The sequence below is a fragment of the Epinephelus lanceolatus genome, chromosome 22 (assembly GCF_041903045.1).
Source record: "Epinephelus lanceolatus isolate andai-2023 chromosome 22, ASM4190304v1, whole genome shotgun sequence".
Taxonomy (NCBI): domain Eukaryota; kingdom Metazoa; phylum Chordata; class Actinopteri; order Perciformes; family Serranidae; genus Epinephelus; species Epinephelus lanceolatus.
This window is the reverse complement of record NC_135755.1, coordinates 30128676-30149511: the sequence shown is the minus strand read 5'-3', so window position 1 is coordinate 30149511 and position 20836 is coordinate 30128676. Positions and strand designations below refer to the sequence as shown.

At 41.3% G+C, this 20836-nt stretch overlaps 1 protein-coding gene across 1 annotated transcript in view; it reads right to left on the bottom strand.

Moving 5' to 3' along the window:
- LOC117245793 (mitogen-activated protein kinase kinase kinase 11) overlaps nucleotides 1-20836 on the bottom strand; it is a 55025-nt gene that overhangs the window by 32071 nt on the left and 2118 nt on the right. The window lies entirely within an intron of this gene.

The following is a 20836-nucleotide window of genomic DNA, read 5'->3' as shown; positions in this document are numbered from 1 at the left end:
CTTTAATGTTAGCTCAGTGGTGCTAGGTCGGCTAGCAGTGGTCGAGACATACTTCTTTCAACACAGTGATACAGTTGGCGGGTGTAGTTCGGTAGACAGAAAATAGTTCCTGCGTGAAACTGATTACAACACGGTCTGTGGATAATCTTGAGTAACTGGGTCATGATTTCAAATGTTTGTTGTTGTTTTTTTTAGCTTTGAGCGCCACAAGCCGAGTGCCATCTAGTTCCGTTATATTTGAGAGAAGGCAGACATCCCTACGGCCATATCTCTAACACTTGGCAACTCACACCAAAACAATCTAGACTGATAAACAGAACTACAGGTAAGAGGTAGAATATGTATTTTTGATTTTGGGGTGAACTGTCCCTTTAAAAACCATGCTTAATCTGCTTAAAAACATAATAGTCTTCAAACATATAGATTACATGAAAATGTATTTGAATGTGTTGCAGGTCATGACTGACCATTTCAATATAATACTGTGGAACACACTAAATCTACTGTGAATGTTTTATTTTTTTTTTCAGAACTGATTAACCCTTACTGACAGGGAGGGACACACCTGACAGCTGCAACATGGATCAATCACATATGGATGACTGATATTCAAGAATAAGTCTCTAAACATAGTGACACACACATAAAACAGAAATCCAAAATGAGAAAAGTATACACTGTAAAATGTAATAACCTATAAGTAAACACATTTTGGTAACCAGCCAGTGTTATGCAACCACGCAGTGTCGGAAGGCTTTGTTTCTATGAAAATAGAATATAATGCTGAGGATGTCGGTTGCTGCGGTGTGACTCTGTATCACATGTCTCGGTATGATCGGCAGCCATGCCTCTCTTCCCCTTTGCTGGCAGGCTGGGCATCGCTCAGGGCAAGGCTGGCCATCAAACGCAGGGAGGAGAAGCAGCAAAGAATTTGACTTATTATAGGGAAGTACAACTCCTGCTATTTGCAGTCACTTTCTGACTTTCTGGGCTCGGCACTCCTTTCCTTTTTTTCCCCCCATCTCTTTTGACTGTGTATTTCACAGAAAAATCTACTTTCTCTCGTCTCTTTTTTCTTAAACCACACAAATATGAATTGTATCTTTTTCTACACATATGAACGATTCTCTCTCTTTCTGTCTTTGTTGTCTCCGTCTTTGTCTCTTTCTCTCTCAGACATCCTGTGCTGTGCCTCGTAGCCCAGAGGCAGCGAGTTTGACGTCACAAAGGAATGCATCACAAGAGGTTGTGTTGTCTGCTGCGAGAGTGTGTGTGTGTGTGTGTGTGTGTGTGTGTGAACATTGAAGGGAATGGCAGACTTGGTTCCTTCAGAATGTTCTAGCATGACAATATCGGCACCCAGTTCTGCAGAAACTACACATACAGACACCTTCCACGGCAACGGCACAAGTGTTTCCGTCCATTCTGTCTCTGAGATGATGACAGGTGCAAAGACATATAATCAATGGAAGCTTTGACTTCACAATCTTAACAGCCTTCCTTTATTCTGACAGCAGGATAAATGGCTTCAAGGTAAGTCCATCAAAAAACTTTCACATTGACTCCTGCCTCCAGAGGAAGGCGCAAAAAATAAAATAGCAAAAGTAGCCAATGGCCAAAACAAAAACAACCTCTATAGTGAAAAACAAAGTGCCCGCTCATTTAACCTTTTTGCAGAAAATCAATTTCTGTCCATTCTATGGCTGAGTCATTGTTTCTGTCGATTCCACAGGCCCTCAGGGAGGGGGGTTGCTTGTGTTGGTGTTGCGGGGGGTGCTGGTAATTACTGCAACAGGCCCTGATCCCTTACTCCACTTCTTTTGTCCGCCTGCCAGTCAGTGTCTGGTAAAAACAAGCCCTGGTCAGTCACCCCTATTTCCAACTGGGCGCTCACTCACTGTGCTGTGACCCCACTTCCAGGAAGTGACGCTGGTATGAGCCAATTAGCCTCAGGTGGCGGGGCTCTTCCATAAAAACAAACCAAAAAGAAAGAGCCAAATTTGTTGTTCCTGCTTGCTTGTTCATTGTGCACAATAAGCAGAATGCTATTTTAGGAAACTGAGGTTAAGCGGGGTCACGTGGCACCAGACACTGTCAGATACAGACAGGAGGGAGGTGTAGGTGCCGTGGTAAAGCAAGCAGAAGTGACAGAGACAGAGAAGAGAGGTGCAAAATGTTGATCGCTATCATATGATTGAGAGAGACGGGGGCGCAGCTAAAAGTGGCCGCCTGGGCCTAGAAAGCAGAAAAGCACACACGCGGTCACTCACACAAAGCACACATTCCACAGACTGATGCACACACAGACGCACTCACATTCTGTGTCCTTTTTTTTTTTTTAAGCAATACACCCAGCTGCACGTAAAGTACAAGAAATCTTTGCACACACACACACATGCAGTTAAAGGAAGCGCTTTAATACACACCAGTGAACTACTACACAGAGGTGCGGGCTACATTCCAGTGGTTTAAAGGGTGTGTTGTGACAGCTGGACCATCTAAACACTCATCAGTCACCTGACACTGATATGTGAATTGTTGAGATACTATAGATTATCAAATATGTCAAGTACTTCATCAATCATGATGTATTACTTTGCATATGCCAATTTTAGGATATGTATTAAAGGCATATTTTTAGAACTAGTTGAGTGAGATGGGAGGATTGATATCTGGCTAATGTCTGTGTGTTAAGTATAGAGATGGGGTCGGGACATTGTTAGCTTATCTTAGCATGGCGCTAATGCTAAGATAAGATAGGCGCGGACTGGCCATCAGGAAGCAGTAGCGGATCTTCCTATGGGCAAAATAGGTGTCCCCACCCTGCCAAAAGATTTTGATGCTCAAAAAAAAAAAAAAAAATGTACAAATGAGTCAGTCTGTAGCTGGGGTATCAGGTCTAGTCCTGGAAATGCCTTAAACCTTAATGTGTTCATCACTAGGTTATCATCACAAACGGAACATGCTGGAGCATTGATGGTATGGTGGAGTGAAATCTTACTGGAAAGCATTAGAGCAAGAGAAAATGTAAAGGAGAAAGCCATCCGGGGCACAGTACAAAAAAGAAGAGGAAGAAAAAGTAAACAAAACTTTTTTTGAAAGGGGGTTGTGGGGGCAGGGGAGCCTTGCCCGGGGCGCCACATGTGCTATAACCGGCACTGTCGGGAAGTTGCTCTTTTTTCTCTCTTTTATTTTTTTTTTCCCTTCCAAACCCTGGCATTAAGTAGCCTATATTAAGATATTCAACACATCATCTTTGCTGTAGTGACACGGCTGGTGCAAACTGTAATAGCAGGTGGCAGTTGCAATTACAAGTGAAACTGAATGTGTCTGGCACTTGTTAAGAGTAGCACTCGTTGCTAAAACATGCATAGAAAGAAAAACCCATGGCAGGCAGTGCAGCGAGGGTGAGCCAAAAAAAGAAAAGAAAAAGGCTTTGCTGGCTGATGCTGCTGTATATGCTTTATGTAATATTGTGTAATTGTAACATCAATGTTCTTTAAGTGAATTTAGTTTGCTGTAAATATAATGTTCTTTGTGTGTAAACATCAAAATAAACTTAAAGTACCAAAGGTAAAATTACTCATTATGCTATCACAAAAATATATATCATATTATTGGACTAAATGTACTGATGCATTAATGTGTTCATCACTTTAATGCTGCAGCTGGTAAATGTGGAGCTCATTTTTATTAGTTGATGTGCTGCTGGGTAGTTTAATCTATAATAATACATAATCATTTATATTTTGGATTAGTGGATTTCCTTCTGAGATGTAATGGAGTAGAAGTAGCAGAAAATGGAAACACTCTGTACCTCAAAACTGTACTAAAGTACAGTACTTAAGTAAATGTACTTAGTTACATTCCACCACTGGAATATGTGCCTCTTTTTGTTGCTTTCTGTACACACAAACGTGCAGAGGAGAAAGAGCAAAATAAGTTTCATTGTCTTACTTATTGCATATAACAAACACCATAAATTAACAGACTGAGTTTTTCTTTTTCAGTACAAAATTGGTCAAATTGGAGCCACTTAACAGGAAATTTCCCGGTTGCTTTTGTTGCCAGTTGCCCCTGCTCCAAGCTAATATAAAAGAGCATGAATGTCTAATTTTACTAACAGTAAAGTTAGCGTAACATTGACGACAGCTTAGCTAACCACTTCAGAGGGCAGCTGACGCATGCTGTTTCCAGGTCTCTGAAGCCGATTAGAGGGAAAGCATATTATTTTCAAGCAAAAAAAGTTGTGTGCCAGAAATATGGTTTATCAAGCATTCATTTTAAAGGAATAATTCAACATTTTTACAACAAATACGCTCATATGCTTTCTGTGAGATGAGATGTCAGGAAGTAGTTAGCCTAGCTTAGCATAAAGACTGGGAGCAGAGGGAAACAGCTAGCATTGTTCTGTCCAAAGTTTGAAACAACATGAGAAGGGATGGCATTATGCACTTCCAACTCCAGAATGATACATATGAGCATAAATATCTGATTTTACTAACAGTAATGTTAGCGTAACATTGATGACAGCTTGGCTAACCACTTCAGAGAGCAGCTGCCAGCCAGCCTTGCTACGCATTAAGACTGAGAGCAGAGGGAAACGGCAGGCTTGACTCTATGCAAGGTTCACAATTACGATTACCAACACATCTAAAACTCATAAATAGCTCTGCAGCGATGACGTTTTTCTGTAGGCCGACACGGAAGTTAGCGTCACCCTCGTTCCCTCATCAAAAAGCCAATGGGATTTTTCCATTGAATTTTGGATTATTGTAGAAAATGAGCTTTGTGGTAAACAAAAGTTTATGACACTTAAATGTTTTGTTCAGCAAGATAACATAACATAAAATCTAATTTTGCTAACAGTGAAGTTAGCATAACATTGACAACAGCTTAGCTAACCAGCGAGCCTAGCTTAGCATAAAGACTGGGAGCAGTGGAAAACAGCAAGCTTGGTTCTGTAAAATGTTCAAAATTACGACTACCAACACTTCTAATAATCATTTATTAGCGTGTCTTGCTGAATTTTTACTCAGAGAAATATAAAATGATAGCTTGCGGTTGCACGATGTAACTGTTTGTTGGAGAATAACAGCTGGGCGCATTATTGAAGCCTTGTCGTCACAGCAAGGTTGCCAGGTTTGAGACCAAATCCATAACCTGTGCTCGACAACAGTATCTGGTCACTCACACTATAACATAAGACTCAGCATAGTGGTGCTGGGTAGATGGATAAACAGTTAGTAGTATAGTATAATATTCAACCAATCCTGTGATGACAATACATTTAACTACTGAGTCATACTGGAGGGGCAAACAGCCTATCTTACGCCATTGCATCTGCACACACAGATTTATTGCAGAGTTGTGACAGTTTCATAACACACACATTCATAATAAATATATATGAGTATACAAGTGTCTCAATCTACCTGTGCACACACTCATGCATGCACATATGGGTCTAAGCGCACACAAACGCACATGCAACTAAGCATAGAAACGAACATGTAAATCCACGCCAGTAACAAAAGCATTTTAGCAGTCTCAGCACACATACACACCACATTCTTCTTCCACTTCCTGAGCTAAGGCAGAGTGCATCCACAGTTCAGCCCTGTTCAGCCTCCCTCCTCTTACCACCACCATCACACTGACGACGACTGCCGCATTAGTCAGCTGCTTACTGGACGGTATGTGGCAACACGCTGTGTCCAAATCAGCCACTGACCCACATAACATTAAGTCTGCTGCTGACATCTTCAAAACTGTACTGAAAAAGTTTAAGAAGTTTAATGTAGTGCACTGAAGTCTGGACGGGAGAACTTCAGAGTAGTGTGGAGGGACTCTTGAGAAAAAAACACATCTAAACGAGGTCCATGCTATAAAGCCACAATGACACATGACACAATTTGCATTTTGGATATGAGTTGTGTATGTAGAACGTTAGATTTAATAAAATGAATGAAAAAGTGAATACCAAGGTTTGGACCTAATAAACTTGGATTTGTATAAATTATATTGGGCTAATACAAAAAGTATCCAAAAGATTTGTATCTGCATCCTCTCTTATCTCTCACCTGGTATCACATTTTGAGGATGTGTGTTCACAAAAGTGGCAAACAGAATGGAAAATCCACCTCTCCTTCAAAAGGATAACGGCGAGTATCATGACTAGATCAGTCTTGCCCAGACAGAATGTCTTCCTGATACAGAGGCGAAACCAACAATGTCGCCACAAAAACACCGTGACAGATCTCCATGGCAACAGGACTCTGTTTGGTATTGTTTGTTTTTCAGAAACAAGAGTGTGTCAGTTGCAGACATGACTCCTACCAGCAGCGGCCTGAGCTTGGTGCTTCGACTGACTCAACTCAACAGTTAGCTTAGCGAGAATCCCAGTGTCAGGGATTTTTGTATGGTATGTTCCAGAGCTGATTTAACATAAGCTTATCTGACTGATAAAGTACAACCCCGTCCATCCAGGGTAAACACAGACTGTTTATATTGCCAACCTTCTTCACATGTTAAACACGAGCCATTGGTCTATTTAGATTTCATAAGAGCTAGTTAAAGCTCAGCCTAATGTGCAACATCAGTTCAACCTTTTGATAAAAAGCACTGTGACATTTCAAATGAAGTAAGACAGTTTCAGGGAACTTGCTGACATCATTAACAACATATGACTTTGTATTTCAAGGAAGTCATAACAGGCAAAGGACAGAATTGCCAAATTAGATAACTGACAATGCCAATGCCAAAGACTGACTGTTCACATGAGGGTGGTGTGAATAAAAAAAGCCTCTGCAATACCAAAAATACTACAGTGTGGGTATCTGCTGTGATGTAAGTTGGAATCATTAGCTTGTCTGGCTAATTTGCTTATATCCTTGTCATCAAACATTTGCCGCATTTCCACTTCATGGTAGGCACAGCTCTTAACTTGCTCTTTTTAGGTTTTTCATTAGCAAAAGTTGTGGATAGTGGTAGGTGGTACTTTTTTGGCACCACCTTGGACAAGGTTCCAAGCGAGCTGAGCCGATACTAGATAACACAGACACACAGAATCATCACTTGTACAATACAGGACCAGGCCCCCCAGATAGCTGCTCTGCCTTGCTTTTAATTTTTCCACTGTGAGTGGCCACTCACATTTTTGCAGCAACAAAATCCCCTGCAGCCAAAAAAGCATTTTCACCATAGACCACCACTATAATAGAGACATCTGTAGAGCTGTTGACAGGACACCTTAAGGTGCAAACAAGGTCAATTATTTATCTTTCGATGATGGAGGTTTTAAATTTGTAAAACTTTTCTTGAGCCCAGAAAGGTGATTTAAAAATGTGTGATGTCATCACAATTTCAGGCGGGAACTCGCAGGCGGGGCCAACGAAAGAACGCTCCTGCACATATTAAGTAGGCCGCATGCCCAGGAACTAAACCTAGAAGCTAGAAACTTTTTGGGTGTACGCACCAGGTGAGCAATTCTCATTGGAGTTCTGCTATCCAGTTCTTATAATACATACATGCACAGGACATGCTGCACAAACCTGCCAACACAGTGTTTGAAAATATGGACTAATATGAAAGCTGAGCAGCCCAGCAGTGTTATGTCAGAATAAAATAACAATGCCGTCTTTTATTTGCAAGTTATTGAGTTTGAGTTTTTGTCTGAGACCTGTTAGCTTTAGCCTTAACCTTATAGTGCAATGCCACGTATGTAGCCACCAAGTGCATATTTGAGACTCCTTTTACAAGATTCTAGTTTTTAAATGAGTCAGCTAAAAACAAAAAGTTGGCTGGATACAGTGCTCACGTTAGCTTAATTAGCTAACTGGACGCGATAAAATCTGCCAGCCAGTTAAAAAAATGGATGGCTGCCAGCTAGAAATAATAAGTCTGCTTTTGTCTACCTTTCTCTGAAAGCAAGGACCCATTGTTTCAAAAATGATTGAATTTCAAGTGGCAAATCTGCCATCATTATCACTGCAAATTATATGTGCCGTGTGAGAACAGAAAGGTTGACAGGCATAGCAACATTAACTAAAGTGGGCTGAGCAAACATTCAATTACATCTGCTGCACCTGACATACCAAGAGCAGAAGCTCAGAAAGGGTCAACGTCCTGCTCAAGGACATTTGAGCAGACATGTGGCCGGTGCTGAACATACAGTACATGCAGTGATAGAGGCTGTAACCTTTCAGCTGCAGGATAGTCTCTCTCTCTAACCATCCGGCCCTGTCACAATAACATGCCAGATGCAAAAGTCAGCTCCACATAGCCGCTCTCCGCCTCTTCACTCTGCACCTCACTTAATTATGTTTTCTCTATAATTTAATGCTGGAGCTCCATCACCATCTCTCACCGCATTTTTCTCATGTATGCTATCATTCCTCACCCCTTCTAATCTGACTGATATATCAGTGTGTGAGGATTGATGTGGATAAATCTGATATTTTATGTTCACATTTGTAAGCAGCCAATAAGACAGAGGCTAAAACATCTGCAAAAAACACTAAACATGAATGAAAACTCCAACCGCTATCGATAGAAATGTTCAGATTTACATGCCTGTATCGGTTTTAAATACCCATATCGGTTCAACCTAACCCTTTCTATGCTCTCTCTACCTTCCTCCCTCTCCCCCCTCCCTGCCCTGCACCCGTAGGCGAAGGGAGAATTCCGGCAGGGTGGGGGCTTTCCCCAGGAAGAACGGGAGCTTTGTCCCCTGAGGGACGAGGCCATAGGCTGACAGACAGTCTGGCAACCTCTGACCAGGCAACCAGTGAGTGAGAGAGTGAGAGAGAGAGAATGATAGGGCATAATCACAGTGCAGACGATGAAACTAGTGCTGGAGTTTCGTCTTAGCTCTGGGGCACGCACTAAGTTCACCGAGTGTAAGGAGTAGGGAAAGCCAGTGAGTTTACAAACCAGGCTGCAACAGACTGAAAACTATGAATACACAACTCTTCCGTCAGGCTGAGGTGGCATGTCTTCCTCATCCGATGTATGTTAAGATAAAGTTGTGATTCAGGTTCTAGTACATTTCACATTCACCCTCTACGCCACAGCGCTATCGTCAGTTAAACCTGAAATCCCCAATGTTTGATTACATGGTTATTAGATCACTCTGCATAGTGGAGTGTGTTGACACACTTAAAATGACTCATTTGTCGCTCTCATCGTTCTGCTGTTGGCAAACGTTAATCAGGTTTGTCAGGTCTCATCTCTCCAGGTTGACACTGCCAGTGCTGTGTAATATCATCACTTGAGTCAATAACAAATTGTGTTGTTTACCTGTTGGGCTGCCTCTTAACAACTACTGTCTATTACAACTTTGACAACATTGTACTCAGTGTACAACTGTGTGCGCGCACAAGTAACCGCAATCAGGTTGACACATGAAACCATGTGCAAAGTATCTGGTGCCAGGTTAAAGGATGTGAGGTCCTGAAAATGGTCACTTATTAACAAGCCAGTGCTCATGTGTTGAAATTTAACCTTCATTAGCACCACTTCCTTACAGACTCAGACAGGGGGTCATTACTGGGTTGACCCCAGAAGCTCTGAGGTGAAGGTAGAGGTAGGAGGGACTGCTGGTGTTCTGAGGACGGAAATATCATGGATGAAATACAACTAGGTACAAAGAGCCTTTAGCAACAATGGCAGCCCCAAGGAGGGGCCAGGGGTGGCCATGCCCACCCTCATACAATTGCAGGGCCTCTTGACTGACGAAAATAATTAGAGGCCGACACTACTGACTTTAAAGAACCCTGAAACACCAAGTTGATGGTTGGCTGTTGGTTAACGTTGGGCCGTCAGTGAGTGTCTGTCGCCCTAGCTTTCGTAGTGTGTACCACACCATTGGCACTAGTTGGCGCCTGACCTGGCGGTGAGTGAAATCACTTGGCCATTCCACTCACTGGGCAAGAGGAGAAACGCAAGTGAGGAAGGTAAACAAACAGCTAGTCAAGAGGGGATGAGATTAAACCAACTTGCTATTTAATGCAGAATTATTTTTTAGCCACTAAGCTGTAAGCAGAAACAGTTCGTAATTGTTTGTGTTATTGTTCTTCAGCGTATGGTAAATATCCATTGTTCTTTCATCATCAGGTTGTGTTGTTAATGTGCCAACTGGCTAATAAGCATTTTGAATCCGTCCTATCAGTCTTCTAGTTTCCCCTTTTTAAGTACAGACTTCTGCCATTTGCAGTTATAGAGAGCTATTTCCTCTCACGTAGAACATATGTGCTTGTTGGCCATTGGTTGCAGTCTTCATGGTGTGTTCAAGCCCAACATTTTGGCCAAGACACAGGCAACGTGAGGGAACGCAACAGTCGGCCTTCGTTGCCACTAGTTCTTTGATTTCAGCTTGGTGTGTCTGGGCCTTAAGATGCTGTGGAGCGGTAGAGTTATCTTGTGAAACAAGACAACCTAAGGCATCCATTGGTACCAACTATGTTGCCAAAGCTTGTCAGGAAGGGGGTTAAATAACGCTCCAAATTTAGGCTAAATGTGAGCGAGGGAAAAAATGGCATGGACATTTTCAAATGGGTCTCTTGAACTCTCACCTCACGATATCTGAACGAAAATGAGTTGTATTGGTAGCCACAAGTCTACCCTCAATTTGAGAAGGCTTGTTCCCAGTGTTAGTTTTGGTCCTTATAATCAATGTACTCCTTCAAATTAGAGCTATATATTTTCCAACGTCTGTATATACAGATACATAACACATTAAAATAGGATTGCTGTGAAACTGAATGTGTTAACTGAACTGGTATTAGTCTATACATAACCGATAATAGATCATATTAATTCCGTTGTGGCTTTTAGTTTTGGTGTGCAACACCTAGATTTTCAGCAGCCTAATCTGACCACCCCTGGGGGCGCCACTGTTTTGCAGGCTAAGAGCTACAGCTCAAGGACTAAATGTAGTCCCTGATTTCCAGGGTCAAAATGCAGGTGAAGTTTCTGACTTGCTAAAAAAGATTCCTGGGTTCTTAGATATGCTCCTGCAGTGGAAAGAGGCTACAATACTACTTGACATCTGTCTGTGATCATAGTGACCTTACATTAACATTAATGTGCTTTTTGGCAATAACATAGTTTTCTCAAATGGACCTCAATTTTCTGTGATTAGCAGAGTGAAGTTATTCAAACCTGTATCTCAGAAGCAGAGCTGCTTTGAGGGCATGATTTTAATTAAATCACACTAGATAAAGCTTCACAGTCACTTGTTTGTCTGGTTAAGTAACACTTAACAGGAAAAAAAAGAAGTATATTACAAAACGATTGTAAAAAAAAAAAAAACATACTTCCCCATGTCCCTAACTTAAGCAGCCCATCCCCCAGTAGGTCTGAACTGAAATTACCACCAAATCATCTCAAACACGCCAGCTAAAACAAAGTCAACAACTTAATACCACTCCTCAATAACATCCCTTACATTGGTTTCCTTCCTCAACTCAAAACAAACGCTTCCCAAGTCTCAGAACCGTTTTCTCTTCCACAAACAGATATGTAGGTTTTTGCTCATTTGCATGGGAACTGTCTTGTGATCTGTGTGGTGAGAAAGAGGCCAAGCTGAGAATGAGGTTTCAGACTGGAGAAGAGGGAGGAAAAAAAACAACAGATTTCACTCTGGCTGAGTTCTGGAAACCTCTCTACTTCCTGTGCGCTCTGACCTTCCAGTGTCTGCTTTTCTTTTTATTTTTTTCCTCCTCCTCCCCTGCAGTTGTTGTTCTGCCCCCTCACTCATCCTGCTCCAACTACGCACACAAACACACACATACTCTGCAGCTTTCATGACTAAGCGTGGGTGTGCAGTTATTGTGTGGGCTCATCTCATTTTGCACCTACGATACATAGTGAATATTGTATGTGAAGACGCAGGTTTACATATTAGACCATGGTCACTCACTAAGATGTCTGCATACAGTTGATTAAATATTAATACATGAATAATATATGAATACAACCTGTATTCATCGATATAGTGAAATACTCAAGTATGCTTGAAGAGTTCACATTATTATACGTAATGTTAATATCACGCTACATTTTAATTTCTGCACTAATGGACAGAAAAATCACAAGAAACAACAATGATGGCATGAAAACTATCTGCACTCAAAACATTTAGAAAAAGTTGAATGAAAAAACTGAAAGAAATTGAAGTGGCAATACGATTTGTGGAAAAGGGGTAGTTAAAATGGAAGAGCCAAAAGAAATTTATGTTGCGCTTAAAGCTTTTGAAAGAGTTGAAAAACTGGAAGAAGTTGAAGTGGCAGTCAAAATACAATTAGTAAAAAAAGGTGTAATGACAGTTTAAGTAGAAGGGCTAAAATACACTGAAGTTTCAGTTTAAGTTTTAGCACGGAATGAAGTGTAAGTATCACTTTTGAAAGTGCTGAAAGGAGTTGAAATGTCAATTGAAATGGAAGCGATAAATTGAGCTACAGGGGTAAGCTGAAGTCCTGGAAAAAATACTGCAAGTTTGGGTATATAAACTGAAAGAATTCAGCTGAAGTGTGAGCACTGAAACCAGTAGTGTCCAGTAGTGTCCCTAAGAAAATAAAAGTGTGTATCACTGAAAGCAAGCACAGTAATAAACGACTCAAAGTGAACACTTTCTTGCGTTAATATTATCTTGAATTTTAATCATTTGTATGTCCTTATGATGAGGTTCAAAGTATAGTTATCTTTCTTTCTGATAATGAGATTTAAAGATCAATATCAACTTCATATCTGTGTGTTGAGTACAGAGCTGGAGTCAGGACATGGTTAGCCTACCTTTGCAACTATAAATTGGCTTTTTTTTTAAAAGCAATCTAAATCTACTAGTGTTTTGATTAGTGAGCTTTAAATGTGTTGGTAGGTGTGTCTTTGTTTTTAACTAGAGCCAGGCTAGTTGTTTCCCCCTGCTTCCAGTCTTTATGCTAAGCTACGAATAACCACCTCCTGCTTCTCTGTAATTAAAGCTACAGTTGGTTAACTTCTATAAAAATAACTTTTTTTTCATATTTACTTAAGCTGTCACTACATCTACACAGTAGTGGATGAGACAGATATCTTGAAAAAAAATCATGTTCATGTTAATCAAGATTCTGTTACTGCATGGCCTATTTCTCACTGCAAATGTTTTCAGAAACATATTTTAGTGTACTGTTTAGCTGTAAAATGAGAAAGGTGGCCTGGCTGGTGGGTGGTGCTTGGCACTTAAGCCGACTATTTCCAACATGGCGGTCGGGCCACAAACTTTCTTGGTTGTTTTTGTTCACATGCGTTGGATTCTTGCGAATGCCATTAGAAGCATTAAGAGGATGCATAGGAACATGATTTATTTCAAAGACTATGACATGAGGTTGATGATGATCTTCTCATCTCATTCTCAGAAACAAAGTGAAAAGCTGGTCGTCTTTAAGCAGCGAAACAAGATAATAATCCACCCTGAACCTCATTTACGGAAATGAAAACAGTCAGTTCAAGATAATATCAACACAAAAGTCATTTTCCGGAAGCTTTGATCTAAAAAAAATACAGTGATCATTATTAGCCTGGAAAAACCTACAGCTGAATTCTGTCCACACTCACATGGGTGAATCTTTATATCTCCATATCTCCCCTGCACTTCAGCCCAGTGTTAGGCTATCATCTCTGGACTCTCTGTTCTTTTCAAAGTAAAGAATAAAGACTGTAGAGAAACAACGAAGGCAGGCAGCTGGCTAGGTTGTTCACACCAAGACAGACTAGCGAACCCCCCCTCTGCCTTATCACCCACTGACACTCTGTCTGAGCCAGCAGCAACACAGCTGAGCTCTACCCCTGGTGACCCCTTCCCTCTCCCCGCCAGGACACCCCAGGCACCCCTCGGTTATGCCAATCAGCTAACTGCTGCTGAAGATGCAGACATGTTTATGGATGGGTAACTTCATGACGGTGCATTTTCTGCTACACTTGACATTAAAGGTTATGTCTCCTGCTGAATAAAAATACTTAACCTATGCATAAATTTGCTCTTCATGGTGGTGTGGATCAAAAGTGGTGAGCTAGCTGAGTAATTTAGTAAAGTTTGAAAGCAGACGCTTAGCGGGGAATTCATTTCAGAGTCTAGGACAAAACTCTCCACCGTGAATGTATTCACACAGAAACTGCATTACTATGTAAAAACATCTCTTCCTTCACGCATGCTTTCATCATGAGTGTGATGAAGCAGTGCAATAACATGTTTACATGTATGTGGACATCCTTTTGAAAGATTCGTGGTCTAGATACCACACTAGATCCACTTACTTCCTGTTTACAGAGCCTTCAACCACATACATATATAACCCCATTTCACCATTAACCCAAAGTTGCATACTTGGGCACTTGTATAAAATTGATTGATTGATTGATTGTGATAACACGGAATCCCTACCATACACTAGAAAACTTTGAAAAGACTTTTTAAAGATTAAAGTCTGACATGCTCTCACAACTAAAGACGATGTGAGTTTTTAGTCACACACTATAAGATCTGAAAAAAATGGGAATGTTGCAGGGTCACCATTTGCAAGACTACAAACAGATTATTTTTGGGATTATTTCCCATCCTGCTCCCAGTGGAAAATATTACGCCAAACTCCCTTTAAGAAATAAAAGATTTTTACAATTACCTACGTGTCCACAAAAACACATATCTCTAGAAACACAAGATAGAAGGCGTCATATTTTGACAGTATTCTTGTCAATTCGGCATCAATACAATTGTATTTAAGTACAAACTTCACATTTTGGATGTTGTTGCCTCAATTCACTACCAGCCCCCATTGGTTAGTGGGAGGACACTGTGGGAAAAGAGGCGGAGTGTTTCAAAAATTAAGATTTCTCACTGATGCAAGTGCTGGTTGGTGGATCAGATACAAATAAAACACAGACTCTTGATCACTACATAAGTTCACCAATTGCTCCTCCTTTTCCACAGTTATGTTTTTACGCCTCCCTGGAGTCCCCTACATATTTACTGTCTACCTGGTTTGCTGCTTCCTGTTTGGTGTTGGATAGCAGCGCAGCTATTGGTTGTTGACAATGTTCATGTCATTGAGCTTCACTGCTGCATGAGCCAAGAAAACAAACCTACAATAGTATTAAACATGTTTGATTTTGTCAGAATGTCAAGACGAGAAAAATACTGACTTAAGACAGCTCGGACTGAGTTTTAAAATGATTCAGATCACAGGAGCTCGCCACAACTCTAGCAACACTCTTGTGATTTTATTCTGACATTGGAAATTTGTTTTTGCCAGTGAAATTGCTTGAAAAATCATTTGGTGCAAGGCAGACATGAGCCATCTCCATGACAGCTGAGCAAACTCCATTTACCAATAAACGCCAATGTATTTTGGCAAGCTACTATTCCCAAGATTACTTTCACACTTAAGTCACCCGTGTTGTACAGTGGGAATAAAAACAATGCCTTCTGGATTCCAGCTTTATCTCTGCACTGAATAAGACAGCACAACTTCTCACACATACACTGCTGAAGTAAAGTACAGAGCAGCCAACAAAAGATTTGACTGGCAAACTGACATTAAAAGTCAAGCCCTGCTGGCATTATCCGCTGCTAAATTTCCATCTGCAGATAGGATTTTTATTGTGTTGTTTCTCTCAAATGGCCTGAAACTTTGCTAGCGGCTCATTTATAACTTTAAACTACACGTGTTAAATGGTTGCCTTAACAAAACACAGGTGCATGTTCAGACTTCCTCTGCTTTAAAATCCCCCCATTCCCTTCACAGAATCACTCTGTACAATCACAAAATAACTAAAATGTCCAAATTGCCCTCATGCTGAACAGAGGAATGGTGGTGTGTGTGCAGCAGTAACAGGAGTGCAGTTCACCACACACATGCAAACATCACACACCCAGCCGCCGGGACACTCAGACACACACACACACACAGGGGATGTTTTGAGTGTACTGCAGTGTGGAGCACTGGGGGCCCTGAATGAAAACATGCTGGTAGTGGGATGTATCAGATGTTTGTCCACTCGTGGAAAAGGAAAAAAAATGATATGTTGATCCAAGATCTAACTGTGGCTTCTTCCTGAAAAAAAGGCCTGTGAGTTCCAGCCCAGCAAGTGCTTAGCTTGGCACTTTCCCCAACAGTTCTAACTAAAGCCTCTGCAGAGTTTTATGGCGTGCGGTGATGCCTTTAGCTGTTTTTGCATCTATGAAGGCTTTGTGCAGATAACTGACGGTGTAAAGACGGCAGCTGGACTGAACGCGCTTTTGAGGGCTGTTACTGAAAGCAAGAGTTTTACTGTAACTGCAGCAATAAGATATGTCGATACATCAATTAATTAAAGCAGTACCAAAAAATAAATGTATAAAAACAATAGAGCAAAAAACTACAGGCAAACACCATTAGCAACTAGCTGTTGAATGTAGTGGAGCAATTTAAAAGCTAAAGAGACAGATATCTTTCTCTGGAGTTGGTGGAGACCAAAACAGAGCTAACGTAAGAGTGAATGTTGGCCTTACATGACTCCAAAGGAATGCTAAATGTTGCTGGTAAATAAGCGACTGTTAGCCGTAACAACTTTGTGGGGAGGATATGTCAATGTTGTGTTTACATGTTCTGCTGCACCTACAGTGGCCAAAAAAATCAATTCCTGCTGTATGCAAAATTCAGAGTGTATGAGTTGTCTGGACACAGCTCTCAACATGGAGGTGGCTTAGCTGACGGCTAGCAGCTAACGGTATTAACTCCACAGACAGAGCTACACAACTGCAACAGATGAAGTTTAAATAGATTTACTATATTGTGTTGGAGTGAATAAAGACTACTTATTAGCTTTCTTTCTGAGAATGTGTGGAGGAGATTAATATCAACTTCATGTCTGTGCGTTAAGTACAGAGCTTGAGTCAGGACATAGTTAGCCTAGCTTGGCATAACTATAAATTGCAATTCTTTTACATTGCCCAAACTGTATATAGTGTGTTAATTAGTGAGCTTCAGATGTGTTGAAAGAGGTGGTTTTATTGTTTTCATTTTTAAATAGAGCCAGGCTAGCTGTTTCCCCTGCTTCCTGTCTTTATGCTAAGCTAATCACCTACCGCTTCCAGCTGTGTACTTAAATGGGCTTTATATGAAATTCAGAGCATATGTGTCTGGACACGGTTTTCAACATAGAATAACGACAATTTCAAACACAAGTACACAATTTGGCTCCATTATAATTCTTAAAATTTACAGACAAAACACTTGTCTTTTGCTGGACACATCTTGACCACAAATACAACATGCTAATGTTTGTAGCACAACTTATGGCATTTAACAGTGTATAAATTAGCCTAGCAGCTAGCAGAGTTTCCCTCTACTCAGAAAAAGCCATAATCACACACAAGACTTAAAATGCTGTTTCATGGGGCTTTAATACCTCCACATTTTATTGTTTTTATCTGTGAAATAAAAGTGAATTAAAGTTTTGTTTCCACTGACGGGAATGGTTTTAGGTTTACAATTGCCGCAATGTGTAGTTACATTTCTGGGGAGGTGCACATAAGGCTATGGTAAAGAGTATGCTTAAGTATAAATCCTGCTTTGGACATGTTGGTAGGAGTGTTTTTTTGTTTGTTTTTCAGAGCCGAGGTAGACGTTTCCCCTTGCTTCCAGTCTTTCTGCTAAAACAAGCTAATCACCTTCTGCATCCAGCTCTACTTGAAAGGGTTCTATACGAATTCAGACACGGTCCTCAAAATGGAGGTGGTTGAGCCAGCAGCAAGCAGTGCTAATACCATAAACAGTAATAAAACAATGGCAACAATGCTGACAGAGTTAATGTGTTAACCAGGGGGACACTGGAGGGTGGGCACTATGCTTGTGCGCCACTGACCTCCCGACATAAGTAGTAACTGCATGCACATGCGGCCAGACAGGATACCACAAAAAAACACAGAGAAGCTTGAAATACAACACATACAGTGGTAGTGTGACCTTATTATCTGCTCAGGGCGCCATTACTCCACTACTACTCATACCATAGCAGATAGTGGTTCGCTGCTATGTAAGTGCTCTGAATGTCATATACAGAACATTTAAGTCTACTGACAATTTACTTAAATCAATTCCATTAAAAATGAAATTCAGTCCGCCAGTGTGCATCACAAGACGTGTGTTTTTGTTTGTAGATAAGAAGTAGCCATTAGCCACAGAGCTAATGTGGGTTCCAGTTCAAAGTCTGAGATTTTGAACAGCTGACACTGGCTGTCAGTCAGTGTTTGCCACTAAGAGTGAAAATGATTTGTGTGCAAGGTGTGAAAAGTCCCTGGGCCCAGACTCTCATCCCCAGATGCATGCACACAATAGTGAGAGAAAGAGGCTCCTCTGCTCTCTGTTCTGTATTTACTTTCAATGGAATTCCAGTTATGGCCTCTGGCTCTGACCCAAGCGCCCCACCATGCACTTTCTTCAGTGATCCTGTTTCATCAGCATCTTCCAAACAGGCAAAAGCGCTCCGCTGGTCATTAACTACAATGTTTAGCTCTTGTTTACAAGCCCTTCAGGGGTAATGACTATTCACCTTAATCCATCATTGTAACAACTGGCCAAAAAAAGCAATATAGTAATGTGCTAGGGGTCACTTTCTAGTGTTTTAGTTAGTCTGGCTGTTCTTGATTTGGGGGAAATCTATTTCTACTATCAATACTTTATACGTTTCTGGTAATGAACACATCTTCTTGCCTCATTGCATTTTATTCGATTGGAGGCTACAGTTGGATACAGATATCTGCCTTGTCTGTAACAGATTTCTCAGTGTATTATTGCAGAGCGCTGACACAAAAGCCCAGCTCTTGAAAGAAGAACTTGCACCATTACTCTGAGGAACTTACACCACAGTCCGAGGTTTACTGTCGACGCTTTAGTACACTTTGTACTGTCAGCTGTCATCTGATTTAAACAGAATTTCAGGCTGCATTCTTCCTTTAAAATGACCTTACGTTGAGATGCTCTTGCACCTGTGCATCAAACCTGTCAGCGCCCAACCACCACCATCACCCCTAGCCACCACCACAACAGGATATTGCTCAGTGGCACAGCACGGTTATGGCTGCATGGAGACATGTAGAGGCAGGCCAGGGACAAAGATTCGGAGAAGAATTAAAAAAGCAAGAGGCAGGAGAGTGATACGATCTCCCGGCACACAGAGAGAGGAATTGTGTTTGCGTTGGCCTGCCTCATATACAAACACTATATTGACATAACTTTCTTTTGCTCTACAGGAGACATTTTTTTCCAGCGGAGAGGTCTTAACGGGAAAGAACCTGACACAAGGGTGGAGACAAGTGAAGGGTGAAACAAAGTGTGAGATGCTGAGGGGAATGGAAAGAGGAGTGGTCAGTGAGCAGGACTGACAGAAGCGTTTAGTGCTCGTTCAAAAGTAAAAAAGATGGAAATACTAAAAGGAGCCTGGGAGGAAGGGATCCTCTGCTTTTAACAAAGCATGAATCAAGGGAGTTAACCTCCTTCTGCTTCTGACCAAGGTCACATTCTCAGAACTGCAGTGTACTCAATGTTTTGTGGTGTTAGTCAGTCAAACAAGGAGCAACCATGATCTCTTTCTATTTTGGTGTACATAGATGATCAGGATCTGAAGAGGAAGGTTGCAAATCTTTTGGAGCGCAACAGATGCAGCCGCGGAGCTGACGGGGATTATACGCTGCATCACAAGAATGATAATAACAGGAGGAGAGGCTGCTGTAAAATTCAGGTGGCTCGGTGTTTAGGTTAAATGTGCTGTTAGAGCTGAGAAAGGCACTTGTTCTGCCACAAAAGGGGGAGGACAAAAAGCTTTATCAGCAATACTTAGCAGTGTAGCTTTAATGACAAGGTTCAATGCGTACGTGTCTGCCGCGAGGGCCCGAAACACTGATGCAAGACCTTTCCCAGATGACCCCCGGACGGCATCAAAGTCCAAAGTGCGAGCTGTGACGACGCTGAGACGGGAAGCCTCCTCTTGAATTCCTGACCTTTGCTAGCAGAGCATGGCATTTTGTCCTATCAACAACACATATTTGCATCTCTGTCACCTTGGCCTACATCTTAGAGAGTCACATGACTGGGCTATCATCCAAAAAGATGTGTTGTTGTTGTACTTATCTTAGTTCTTAATGCTTTGTCTTGATCTTTAGCTAAATGTGATATATTACCCCCAGACAATGACTTGGACTGTACCTATTATAGTAGAATTAAAAGTAAAGAGATAATCAAATTCCCAAGACTAATGAGATGTTTTACTTAAAGGTTCAGTGAATAGGATTTAGGGGGGATATATTGGCCAAAATTAAAAACAATATGATAGGCATGTTTTCTTTAGTGTATATTCACCTGGAAGTAAGAATTGTGGTGTTTTTGATACCTCAGAATGAGACGCTAACATCTATATAGGGAGCGGGTCCTTGTCCATGGAGATCCCAGTGTCAAACCACCATGCTTCTACAGTAACCCAGAACAGACAAACCAACCACTGGCTCTAGACTGAGCCAAACAGCATAGAAAAACACAGATTCTTAAATGTCACTTTGCTTTATTCAGCATTTTTACCAGTTTAAATCATGTGATCTGTGTGTTTTGAAGAGAGGGAGAACTCTGAGGATAATTCCGTTCCCATAAAAGCTTCCCGAACATTGAACGCTGACAGCATCCTAACCAGGAGTTCATGCCTGGCACATGAGAGAAGTCTAAGCTGGTTGCAATCTGCAATCCTTACAGCTAGATGCCACTAAATCCTACACACTGCTCCTTTAATAATTTACTGGAGCACAGGCCTCACAGTATGTTGAGGGAGT